The sequence below is a fragment of the Hemiscyllium ocellatum genome, chromosome 38 (genome assembly GCF_020745735.1).
Source record: "Hemiscyllium ocellatum isolate sHemOce1 chromosome 38, sHemOce1.pat.X.cur, whole genome shotgun sequence".
In the NCBI taxonomy this organism is placed as follows: domain Eukaryota; kingdom Metazoa; phylum Chordata; class Chondrichthyes; order Orectolobiformes; family Hemiscylliidae; genus Hemiscyllium; species Hemiscyllium ocellatum.
The window spans coordinates 17425104-17437576 of NC_083438.1; positions in this window are offsets into that span (position 1 = coordinate 17425104).

Consider the following 12473-nt stretch of genomic DNA (forward strand, 5'->3'; position numbering starts at 1 on the left):
ATGGATAATCTGATCATCCTCAACTCTATTTTCCTGCCATTTTCCCCATAACCCTTGATTCCCTGATTAAAAATCCATCTTGAATATACTGAATGGCTGAACCTCATCAGCCCTCTGCAGCAAAGAATTGCAGAGATTCACCCCCCCTCCCACTACCCCGAGTGAAGAAGTTCCTCCTCGTCTCCATCTTAGATGGGTGACCCCTTGCTCTGACATTATGCCTCCAGTCCAAGATTGTCTAACAAGGGAAACTTTACTAAGTCACCTAAGAATCGTATGTTTCAATACAGTCTCCCCGCAATCCTCTAAACATCAGTGAGTACAGGTCTAATATCAAGTCCTCCTTTATGATCCAAAATTAGTTGCATGGTAAATAGTGAGGAGGCGAGCCTTGGTCGACAAGAGGGTATAGGTGGGCTAATCAATGGCTAGAGGAATTCAGTCTATATAAATATGAGGTGATGCACTTGTGCAGGACAAGAACGACAAGGGAATATATGGACAGGAGGACTCTGGGAAGTACTGATGATCAGAGAAGCCTTTTGTTGTGTATGTCCACTGGTCCCTTGATGTATCAGGACAAATAGATAAAGTTGAAAATCACACAACACTGCTTCCAATTAAACCTGGTGTTGTGTGATTTTTAACTTTGTACACCCCAGTCCAACACAGGCATCTCCAAATCATAGATAAAGTTGGGTTGTAAATTTGCTTGCTGAGCTGGGAGATTTGTTCTCAAATACTAGGTAATATCATCAGTGAGCCCCCAGTGAAGTGTTGGTGTTCTGCCCTGCTTGCTACTTACCTGTCTTGGTTTGTTGTGGTAGGTGATATAATTTCTGGTGCTGCTTCTGAGATGTTGATAAATGGGGTCCAAATCTATATGTTTATTAATGGAGTTCAGGTTTGAAGGCCAGACCTTCAGGAATTCCCATGTGTTTCTTTGTTTAGCTTGTTCCAGGATGGATGTATTGTCTCAGTCAAACTGGTGTCCCTCTTCATTTGTGTACCGATACCAGTGATTGTTGGTCATGTCTTTTGGTGGCTAATTGGTGCTCATGTATCCTGGTGGCTAGCTTCCTGCCCCTTTGTCCAATGTAATGTTTGTTGCAGTCCTTGCAGGGTATTTTGTATATGTCATTCATTCTGCTGGTTGATGGTACAGGGTCCTTTTTAAATTCATCAGGAGCTGTTTTGGTGGGGTGGTAGGTTTGTGGCTATCATGATGCCTAGGGTCCAGAGTAATCTAGTGGCTCTGCCTTTGTATGGTAGGATGGCTAGAGTCTCTGGGTGTGTTTTGTCACAATGTGTCGTGGCTCGTTTTAAATAATGACCAGATGCAGCTCTGTTTATGAGTGTTGGGATGGTTGCTCCTGTAATCAAGTATCTGATCTGTGTGTATGGCTTTCCTGTAGATGCTGATCTGCAGTTCTCGAATGGCTTTTTGTTACTGTGACAGCCTGGAAGGGGAGTTTGTTATTGTTCTCTTCCTCTTTTTGGTGAACTTTATCCGTTAAGGATTTTGTTTTAGATAGGTTTCTTCTCATTTGTTGTGTTTCATGATTACAAAGGTCTCATCCAGCCCAAGCTTTGGGTTTACTGTGTGGATAGTGGGAAGGGCTGTTTATTCTAACCTCTGCATAACTGCTTCTGCTAAAAGTCCTGATTTTGGTGATCCCTTAGGCCTCCCACTGGTTTGTTTGTAGATCTTGTCATTGAAGGTGAAGAGAGTTGTGAGGCACAGTTCTATTAGTTTTTGGATGCTGTCTTTGTTGATGGAGTTGATACAATTTACTCTTTTAACATTACAACAGTACTATTTCTCTGAGCATTAATGCAATATGAAAGGGTTAAACTGCACTGTCTTTGGGTGGAGGCGACAGCCGTGAAGGAATGTGAATGACCTCCACTCCAATGAGACAGTCATTTGCTGCTACTCCCCCTTGCTATTGTCAAGTTAAACTGTCATTCAATGTCTTCCATTCAGAAATACTTTATGGCCAGAGATATGTCGCACCTACATTTTCTTGGGAAATCACTGGGTCAGAAAATCATCTGCAGAATGATTCCCCAGGATTAGGGCATTAACATTCACAAAATCTCAAAGGATGATCTCATCCTGCCATTGTACCTGGGGTGAAAATCTTCTAGGGGAAAGTGAGGACTGCAGATGCTGGAGATCAGAGCTGAAAATGTGTTGCTGGAAAAGCACAGCAGGTCAGGCAGCATCCAAGGAGCAGGAGATAAAATGCTGTGAAGAGAGGCAGTTAAACTAAATATGCCTGTATAAACAGTAGGTACAAACATTTGTTTCCCACTTTTACAGAAACACAGGAACAAACCCCAATTAAAAGGGCTTAGTGATAAGATGCTGTGAGGGGCAGCACAGATGGAAGGTGTAGATAATGGTAAGGCAAGGCTGTGCCCACAGCAGGATGAGGTTAAATGGCCTTGTGAGACCAGGAATAAGCATTTCGTCACAGACAAGGCCGGATAAGACGAGATAAACAGGAGTAATGGGTACTGGTCTTAGGGAAGTGGAGGATGTAAACAGGAGGGGGGAACAATGAAATAAGAAAAAAATATGTAGGAACCAAATTATATAAATATCGAGTATTTGTTGAATTCAGTGTGTTTTGTCTCTGCCTTGTGGACATCACAACCACTTGCAAGTGTGAAATAAATGACACTACTGATTCAGATCTTGTCTCGGACTGAAATTATTGAAGTGAGTGAGCTTTGTTTTTCACAGCCAGCTTGTTATATTGAGTTTAAATGCAGCAACGGCTAACACATCGATGTGCCAACTGCGACTCTCAAGAAAGGCAGCGGTTAGATTTGAACCCACGCCTCCTTTTGAGACTTAAGCCTTAATCCAGTGCCTTACACCGCTCGGCCACACTACCGGATTGATTTGGTTTTAACATGTTTAATCAGAAACTAATGCCTGGAAGGTAGCTTTCGATTCATGCTTTCACTTTTGATTTCTCCAATTCTACTTCTGTCAATGCTGATTATGTAAGTTTTTAATTTTCCAGTTTCAAGTTGTTTATTTATTTCACCATGTTTGATATGCTGCCACATGGCAGATTTGAAATGTTTGGGTTTGTTGGTCCTTGGCAGCATGGTTAAACAATAGGAAACGGAGGGGAGGTATAGATGGGCATTTCTCAAACTGGAGTTGAGTTGAAAGTGATGTTACCAAGAGAATGGTGTTCGGGGCAAAATCTCTAAATTTGCAGATGACAGGAAGCTGGGAGAATAGTGAATAGTGAGGATGATGCTGAGCGACTTCAGAGGGCATTGCTAAGTTGGCCAAAGTGGCAGACATCTGTCAGCTAAACCTCCAATGCAGTGAAATGTGAGGTGATGCATTGTAGTAGGACCAGGAGAAAGCATTGGCTTATAAGACTGCTTGTCAAAACCCTAATTTAGAATCCCTACAGTGTGGAAACAGGCCATTTGATCCAACAGGTCCACACTGACCCTCTGAAGAGTAACGCACCCACACTCATTCCCCTGCCCTACATGTACGTATAACTAATGCGTCTAACGTACGTATCCCTGAACACTATGGGAAATTTAGCATGGCCAATTCGCCTAACATGGACATCTTTTGGGTTGTGGGAGGATACCAGAGTATCCAGAGGAAACCCACACAGACAGTTGCAGAGGGTGGAATTGAACCTGGGTCCCTGGCGCTGTGAGGCAGCAGTGCTAACCCCCTGCCAATCCTCTCTAATTATCTCTCAAACCTGCATGCACAGACACACACAGACAAGAAAACAATAACAACATGGGTCTTATAGATGGTGGGAAAGTGTTTTGGTGGTTCCTGATTACAGGATCTGCTGGACTGGTTCTTATGTTAGTTGAAAATGTGTTGCTGGAAAAGCGCAGCAGGTCAGGCAGCATCCAAGGAACAGGAGATTTGATGTTTCAGGCATAAGCCCTTCATCAGTCTTATGCCCAAAACGTCGAATCTCCTATTCCTTGGATGCTGCCTGACCTGCTGCGCTTTTCCAGCAACACATTTTCAGCTCTGATCTCCAGCATCTGCAGACCTCACTTTCTCCTCGTTGGTTCTTATGTTAGTCAGAATGCAGCTTTGAGATGATCATTATCAAATCAGTCTTGATCTCATTGAATGGCAGAGCAGGTGTAATGAGCTCATTGGCTGACCTTGGTTAATGGTGAGTGAGATGTTGCTTTGATGTCAAGAGTCTTCAATTTGTCATGTTTGTGCTGGGAGATGCCTGGGGCTACTGGAACCGAAGTGAAATGCCAGAGAGCAAGTACAGAGGAATGTTGATTATCTGAAAGCGATGGGCAGGTGTTATTTCGTTCGGATAATCGATTTATGGTTAATAGATTTAAATGCCTTTCCTCTGGGGCTCAGAGTTGTAAAAAATCTGCTCCTCCTTCAGGAGACTGCTGCAGCACACAGCGCGCGAGACCCTGCCTCCAACCCCGTGCAACACCTCCCCGCGCCCCCAACCCCGAGCAACGCCTGCCCTCGCGCCCCCCCCTCTCCCCAACCCATTACACACCCGCCCCCTTTCCGGGGCAGCTGGACTGGACACCGTGCGCGCGCACACACACACACACACACAACTTCTTGCTGCAACATTTTGATAGGTTCCACCTTTGCGCTGTACAGAACAATGTTGGAGAGATTATGTAGGAAAGGGGGGTTTAGGGTCAGCCCTGTGTAGAACTCCAGAACAAGTATTGGGAGAGAGGGAGGGTGGGCAGTCAGTCATTTGGAGACGGTGCCTGTTTAATCACTATAAACAAAAGACACGATCACTGGTGGAAACATGTCTTTTGCATACTGTTTCTATCGGGGCCTCGAGATCTTTGATAATTGGTATTTGGATAATCGAGGTTCCTCTGTAATTAGTGTGTGGCTGATGCTTGAGAGCATGTACTTTTAGGATGGGAATTTGATGCTTTTGATTTATCTAACACGTGGGCCATATGTGATTGTTGGGCCAAAACTAGGCAACTTCCTTTCTCGGGCAAATACCAGCTAGTGCAGCTGTACTGCAGCAGGCTGACCTGGATGAGGGATGTTGGGGAAGAGTAGTAGAGTCAGTGAGATGTACAGCATGGAAACAGACCCTTTGGTCCTATTTATCTATGCTGACCAGATTCTCCATTGATCTAGTTCCATTTTCCAGCTTTTGGTCCACATGCCTCTCGACCCTTCCAGATCATATACCCATCCAAATTCCTTTTTAACTAGTATAATTGTACCAGCCTCCTCCACTTCCTCTGGCTGCTCATTCCATACACACGCTACTCTGTGCGTGAAAAACGTACCACTTAGAACCTTTAAATTTTTTTCCTCTCAACTTAACCCTATGCTGTCTAGTTCTGGGCTCCTCTACCTGGGTTATTCACCCTATCCGTGCGCCTGATGTTTTATAAATCTCCTTTAAAGTTAGTTGTTGGCGCCTGGTGCTCCAGGGAAAATAGCCACAGCATTTTCAATGTCTCCATGTAGCTCCGTGACTACTTTTGAACTCTGGGGAAAAAAAGCAACACAATGAGTATAATGGCAGGCAAAATAAAGATCTGATGTTTACCTTTACAGTCCATGTTAAGCGCTCTGCGAGAAGGGGTCCAGTCTCCTGGTTAAGTGCTCTGCAATGGGTCTGGTGGTCAGGCAGGAGTCCCCTCTGCTGCTGGAGCCCTTGACACTGACTCTTCGATAGACCTCACCAATGCAGATGGTACCGGGTACTGCACCAGCCCAAATCTGACTCCGCTGCCGCCATGAGTCCACTTTGGGCCCACCTCACCGATACTGGCGCTGCCGATGCTGCCATGGCTCCCCTCGTGAGCCTATACCTGAAGCTCTGCATTTCATTTGGGTCTCCTTTCTAAAGAAAGGATATGATTGTATTAGAAGCAGTTCAGAGAAGTTTTATTCAGCTGATTCTTGGTGTGGTGATGTCTTGTGTCCCCACAGGGCTGAAACAAATGGGAGATCACAGTGGAAGACATAGGGGCCTTGTTGGGCTTGATGATGACCGAATGCTCTTCCTCTTGATGAGAAGCTCAAAAGAAGGGGTTCATTTCTATGTGACCTTACATTCACCTTTTCATTCCCTTCTCCCCCACTAAGCCAGGGTAGAGTTTGTCCCAAGTCTTAGATTGGTTCGAACCATTGGAATGGGGTCAGCGAACTTTTCATTTGCCAGGCAACATATAGAATGAGAAAGCCCCTATACCCAAAGGAATTGTTCAGAATGAAACAGGTCAGTAGAGATATGAAAAAAAAGAAAGATAGAAAGTTCTGGAGGAATTCAGCATCTGTGGAGAGAAAGAAAGAAAAAGCAGTGCTAAAATTTGAATTACTGTTCTGATGAAAGTGATACAAAGATCAAAAAATGAGGCAAGCAAGGAAATAAAACCGTCAATTAAATTCAGGAAATGACTCCTGCTCCCTGGGAGTAAATGAGAACTGTAGTTGATTGTCAGAATAATCCACCTGGGTTACTAAAGTCTTTCCGATAAGAACCTTAGGAACAGCCTTAAGAGGGGACGAATGGTATTGTTGACAGATTTTTGTTCAAGGCTTTTTTTCCCCGGAGCTCAGTTTTAAGGAGTGCTTTACGGCATGTAATGAGAAGCTTGGTATGAATGACATCCATCAGATTGATGTTATAATATGAAATCACTGGAGATCTGGGTTAACTTCCCAGTTGTGAGAGTCAGCTGCCTTCCTCACTGGGTGGAGCTCTGTGCGGTCTTCAATATTAACCCTTTCAGGCTATTTCCTTACACCATCGTGGGCATATAAAGCAGTCCTGGTACCAACCAATGAATGCAGGCCAGTATCTATGGTGGGCACTCGTGTCGGCATACGCACAAGGGCTGGTCGTGTATCACTGATTCTGTCACCTTGGCTAGGAAAATCAGCTTTTGAAAGTTCTTGCCTAATACCATCAAAATTGGCCTTTCTCCAATTTAGAACTTCAACTTTTAGGTGTATCCTTTTCCATCATGATTTTAAAATGAATAGAATTATGGTCGCTGGCCCCAAAGTGCTCCCCCACTGACACCTCAGTCACCTGCCCTGCCTTATTTCCCAAGAGTAGGTCAAGTTCTCTAGTAGGTACATCCACATACTGAATCAAAAAATTGTCTTTTTCACTGTCCACGAAACCACCAAATTTGGTGTGGTCTGCAAACTTACTGTCCATGTCTTCTCATCAAAATAATTTAAATACTTTATATTTGTGGTCTTACAACTATTGATAATAAGGAAAGGCTTGGGCGTTATGAACAGATGGTGGGGGCAGATAAACTCTGAAGACAGAGTCATCAAGTCAGAGTCATACAGCACAGAAACAGTCCCTTCAATCCAATGGTTTGCCAAACTAAACTCGTCCCATTTGCCCATGTTTGGCCCATATCCCTTGAAACCTTTCCTATTCATGTACTGATCCAAAACTTTTCTGAAATGTTGTAACTCTACTGCATCCATCACTTCGCTTGCAGTTCATTCTACAAATGACCCATCCTCTTTGTTTAAAAATAAAATTGCCCCTCAGGCCCCTCTTAAATCTTGCCCCCCTCACCTTAGAAATATGCCCTGTAGTTTTGAACTCTGTCACCCTTCGGAAAAGATCTGTCCAGTGGGAAAAAGTGCGAGTCTCTCTGGCCTCTCCTTTTCACTCAAACCCTCCAGTCCTTGTAACATCCTTTCAAATCTTTTCTGCACCTTTTTCCAATTTAATAATATCCTTCCTACTGCAGGGCAGCCAGAACTGTACACAGTACTCCCGTTGGAATTAGAGGACTCAGCACCATGCAAGTAAGTAAGCTGTATTCTGTTTCTCCAGTAAAGAACTGACATTATTTTATACCATTGCTACATGTAACCATTGTGATGTAGATATGTGCAAGTACCTTGTTTTGACCTGTAAGTGAGGGCAAAGTGTCTTGGAGTTTGACTCTGAGGCTTCTCCCACAAGTTTGAATAAAGGCTGCCTTGTTATGTCCCACTCAGATTAGAGACTTGATTCATCTAATTCCTTCCAACATACTGCCCTTGTCCTTTTAGATTGTAGTGGTCATAGGTTTGGAAGGTGCTATCTGACGAGCCTTGGTGAGTTACTGCAGTGCATCTTGAAGATGGTACACACTGCTGCAACTGAGCATTGGTGCTAGAGAGAGTGAATGTTTGGGGATGTAATACCAATCAAGATGATATCAAGCCTCTTGAGCATTGTTAGAGCTGTACCCATCCAGGTAAGTAGGGAGTATTCCATTACAATCCTGACGTGTGCCTTGCAGATGATGGACAGCATCTAGGGAGTCAGGCGATGATTCCCAGCTTCTGATCTGCTCTTGTAGCCACAGCATTTATTTGGCCAGTTCTGTTCAGGTTCTGATTGGTAACCAGCAGGATGTTAGTGTCATGGAATGACACAGTCCTACAGCATAGGAACAGGCCCCTTAGCCCACCATGTCTGTGCTAACTAACAAACTCCAAAGTACAGAATTCCCATTGACCTGTGCTTGGTCCATAACCTACAATGCCTTGGCTAGTACTTGTCCAGATGCTTCTAAAATGGTGTGCGAGTACCTGCCTCTACCATTCTATCAGGTAGCATGTTCCATATTTCTACCACCCTCTGTCTCAGAACTCCTCTAGACCACTTACTCATCACCATATACCTATGCCCTCTGGTGTCTGGCATGTCTGCCATGGGGAAAAGATTCTCACAATCTACTCTGTCTCTGCCTCTCAATGTTGTATACTTCAATCAGATCCCCCTTCATCCTCCTGTGCTCCACAGAAAACAAACCCAGCCTGTCACGTCTCTCTACATAACTGAGGCTTTTCATCCCCAGGCAACATCCGAGTGAACCTTTACTACACCCTCTCCGGTACAATCACATCCTTCCAATCGCATGGTGACCAAAACTGCATGGTATTTTGAAAGTGAAGTCTGATTTTTCTTTTAGTCAGTGCATTCCTCATCAGTACAGCATGCCGTGTAAATTATTTCTTGCTATCCTAACTCTTTCCCCGCCCACTCCAGATATGAGTCTGGTGAACCTTCTCTAAACTGTCTCCAATGCATTTTCAGCTTTTCTTTCACTGAACTGTCCAATCCTGTACCCAGTTCTCTGGAACCTTTCTGTGAAAGGTCATACTGCTGGCAATATCTGGCAAAATTCAACTACATCCTTGCACAGTCCAGAACAGGAAAATAATGTTTTTGCATTTTTCCTTTAGTTTTCTTACCCCAAACTGATCTCCTACTGGGAGTTCATGTGTTATCTGTATCACCGCTGAGAAAGTGAGGTCTGCAGATGCTGGAGATGAGAGTCAAGAGAATGGTGCTGGAAAGCACTATCTGCATCACATCCTTTCTATAATCCACTGGAAATACAACTTGATGAATGTCTGCCCATTTCTCATCTGCCTGAATGTGTGACGGTCTCTATTTCTTCAGTAAGATGTGATTTTTAAGATAGGAACACACTGGGATAAGCTCAGATTCATCTTCTGTGTTTTTTTTTGATACAATTGCTTCAGATTTTCATCTTTCTGTTGTAACTCAGTTAATTTCTCTGAGCTAAAAAATATCAACGTCGTTCACCTGTTCCTATTTTGCCTCAACCATTAGATCAATCACTGTTTCTGATAGTTCTACTTCAACTTTCTTACCAGTAGTCTTTGATTTCTCCTCCTGTTTCAACTGCTGACTTTGTGACCTTGTTACCACACAGTAAGGAAAAATCCCAGGATATGTTTCCAGTTACCTGATGTTCCACTGGCTTTGTGAACACAGTAGGCAGCACTCCTGCCTGTGACCCGGCTATATCACTAGCAAGGACAAGTTGTATTCCTGGAGCCTAGAGTTTGTCCAGTTCTCCCACCACTTCTCTACTTTTCACTGGACACTCTTTATTGAGTCCAATCCAGCTCAAACCTGGGAGATGGATAAGTAGTGGGAATCTGGGTGAATCAGATGCTCTGGTTTTCCGGAATGAGCAGTTTGAGTTTGTTGAAGGATGCGTTCTAATTGACAACAGTAGGATGAACGTTCAATCTATGAAGAAAAATAGAATTCCCTCAGTTACGCCCTTGTCTCTACTACTCCTCAGTGACGAGTCAATCAGAACAAATGCTTATCCATTCTGTTAATAGAACACCCCTTTTATGGTTCCTGATCCTCTATTCACTTGGTCAATACACTGTTAAGTTCAGTGGGTGGAACTGGATCATTATGGAGAAGGCCAGGCCATGGCACATGGAAATGAATGAAGAGTGAGTGTACATTCCCCTGTCATCGTCCTCTCAAAAATAACTGAATATACAGAGGCATGTTGCGTTTGCCTGACAAATACACTCTTTGTCATTTAAACTCCTGGTCCTGCTTTGAAAGCATAGTATTAAGATTAAATTGTCTCTTTATGTTTAAAGCAGATCTTGATCATTTCATTTTATGTTATCACTGGTGATTGACTGAACTGAATTTCTGTGTCTGTATCCCAGATATTAACAGCCAATAGACACTCTCAGGTAAGGAGGTATTACAGGAAATGTATAACCCTGTCCCAAGCTGGCTCAGAAGTAGCTCAAATTCCTCTTGGGTACAGAACTGAAAGGTTTGACAAGTTGTTGAAGTGATTAGGAGCATCCTGACATAGTGAACGTGACTATATGAATGCATTACATTCTGTTATTCCCAGCTAATGGTGACATGAGATGATTTATCGAATGTATCCCACCCCCTCACCTTATGATCACATCCATGCATCTTCTCGTGAAGACTGTACACTTTTCTGGCATGCCCTACCTTATTCTGGAGGATTTCCATGGCCATTCTGAACAGTTCAGCGCTAGATCTAACCTTGCTGGCTACTCAGGCATGTCTCTGCGTGGTAAGCAGGGCAGTGCCACATTCCTGTTCACATTGAAACACATACAAACATTTCGATAGCACATGTTACACCAGCTCTTTTACAACGTGGCATCAATAACATGACATATTCCCACCCAGAGGGTGAATATAAGTCATTATTAGGGTGAAAATATGTAAATCCTACCAGAATGGAAAGGGAGACAGGAAATTTGTGATAGTAGCATACTGCAACATTCAACTTCATTTTGATCTTCACATGAAAGTGATAGTTTGTTTCTCCACTTTACCTTGAGGTTTTTTATTGTACAGATTTTGTACTTTTGGAGGTCTGTAATGCTGGACTTAATATTCCGTTAATTTGCAATTCCCCCCCCCCCCCCCCCCCCCAAATAATTTGTACTGAAGAAGATGTATCTAGGTTGCTTTGTATCTAAGATGGCGCAGTAAGTGGCAATTTGTAAATTTTTCACTGTACTGCAAGTACATGTGACAATAAAGCGAATCCCACCTAGTTCAATTCTGCATTGCTTATCTGTCCAACTGCCCTTTTCATTCTGTTCTCCCTGTAAATTTACTGTCTACCTGGATCTGGGAAATTGTTAACAACCATTCTGGTTTCTATATTGGAATCCCTCTTTAGTCACAGAATCTCACTCTTAGTTCTGGGGACGGTCCCTATAACCTCCTGAATTCAGATGTTTCAGTGCTATTAATCCTCTTTTAGATCTGGTCGAGGTTATGTCATATCTGACCCACCATCTAGATGTATGACGCAGTTGATTTTGTTTTAAGTCTTTCAGGATCCTGTTGAAATATGAAGTATTGCATTTTAGTACGATAAACAAGGACAGGGCTATACAATTGATGGTAGGGTCTTGGGGAGTGTTTTCTAATAAAGCAACCCAGGGTGCAGGTACATAATTCCTCAAAGTTTGCCTCCCGTAGACAGGGTAATTCATTAAAAAGGCAAAAGTGAGGACTGCAGATGCTGGAAATCAGAATCTCGATTAGATTGGTAGCTGGAAAAGCGCAGCAGGTCAGGCAGCATCCGAGGAGCAGGAAAATCGATGTCTTCAGGGCTTTTGCCCAAAACATTCAGCACGCTTGCCTTCATTGCTCAGTCCTTTGAGTACAGGAGTTGGGATGTCATGTTGAGGTTTTACAGGACATTGGTGAGGCCTCTTTTGGAATACTGTGGCCAGTTCAGGTCACCCAGTTTTAAGGAAGGCTATTTAAGACTGAGAAAGATACGTTTTTGAGTACCAAGGGTTATGGGGAGAAAGTGGGACAACGGGGTTGAGAAAGTTGTTAGCCATGATTGAATGGTGGAGCAGACTCGATGGGGCTGAATGGCTGAATTTCTATCTCTTATGGCCTTATCAAGCTGGAAAGGGTTTAGAAGAGATGTACCAGAACGTTGCTGGGTATGTTTGAGTTAGAAAGAAAGACTAGTTGGTTGGGACTTAATCCACTGGAGCGTAGGAGGTTGAGAGGCAAGCTCACAGAAGTCTATAAAATAATGAGAGTTACAGATAAAGTTTTCCCAAGGATTGTGGGTTTCAAGACTAGGGAGGGCAC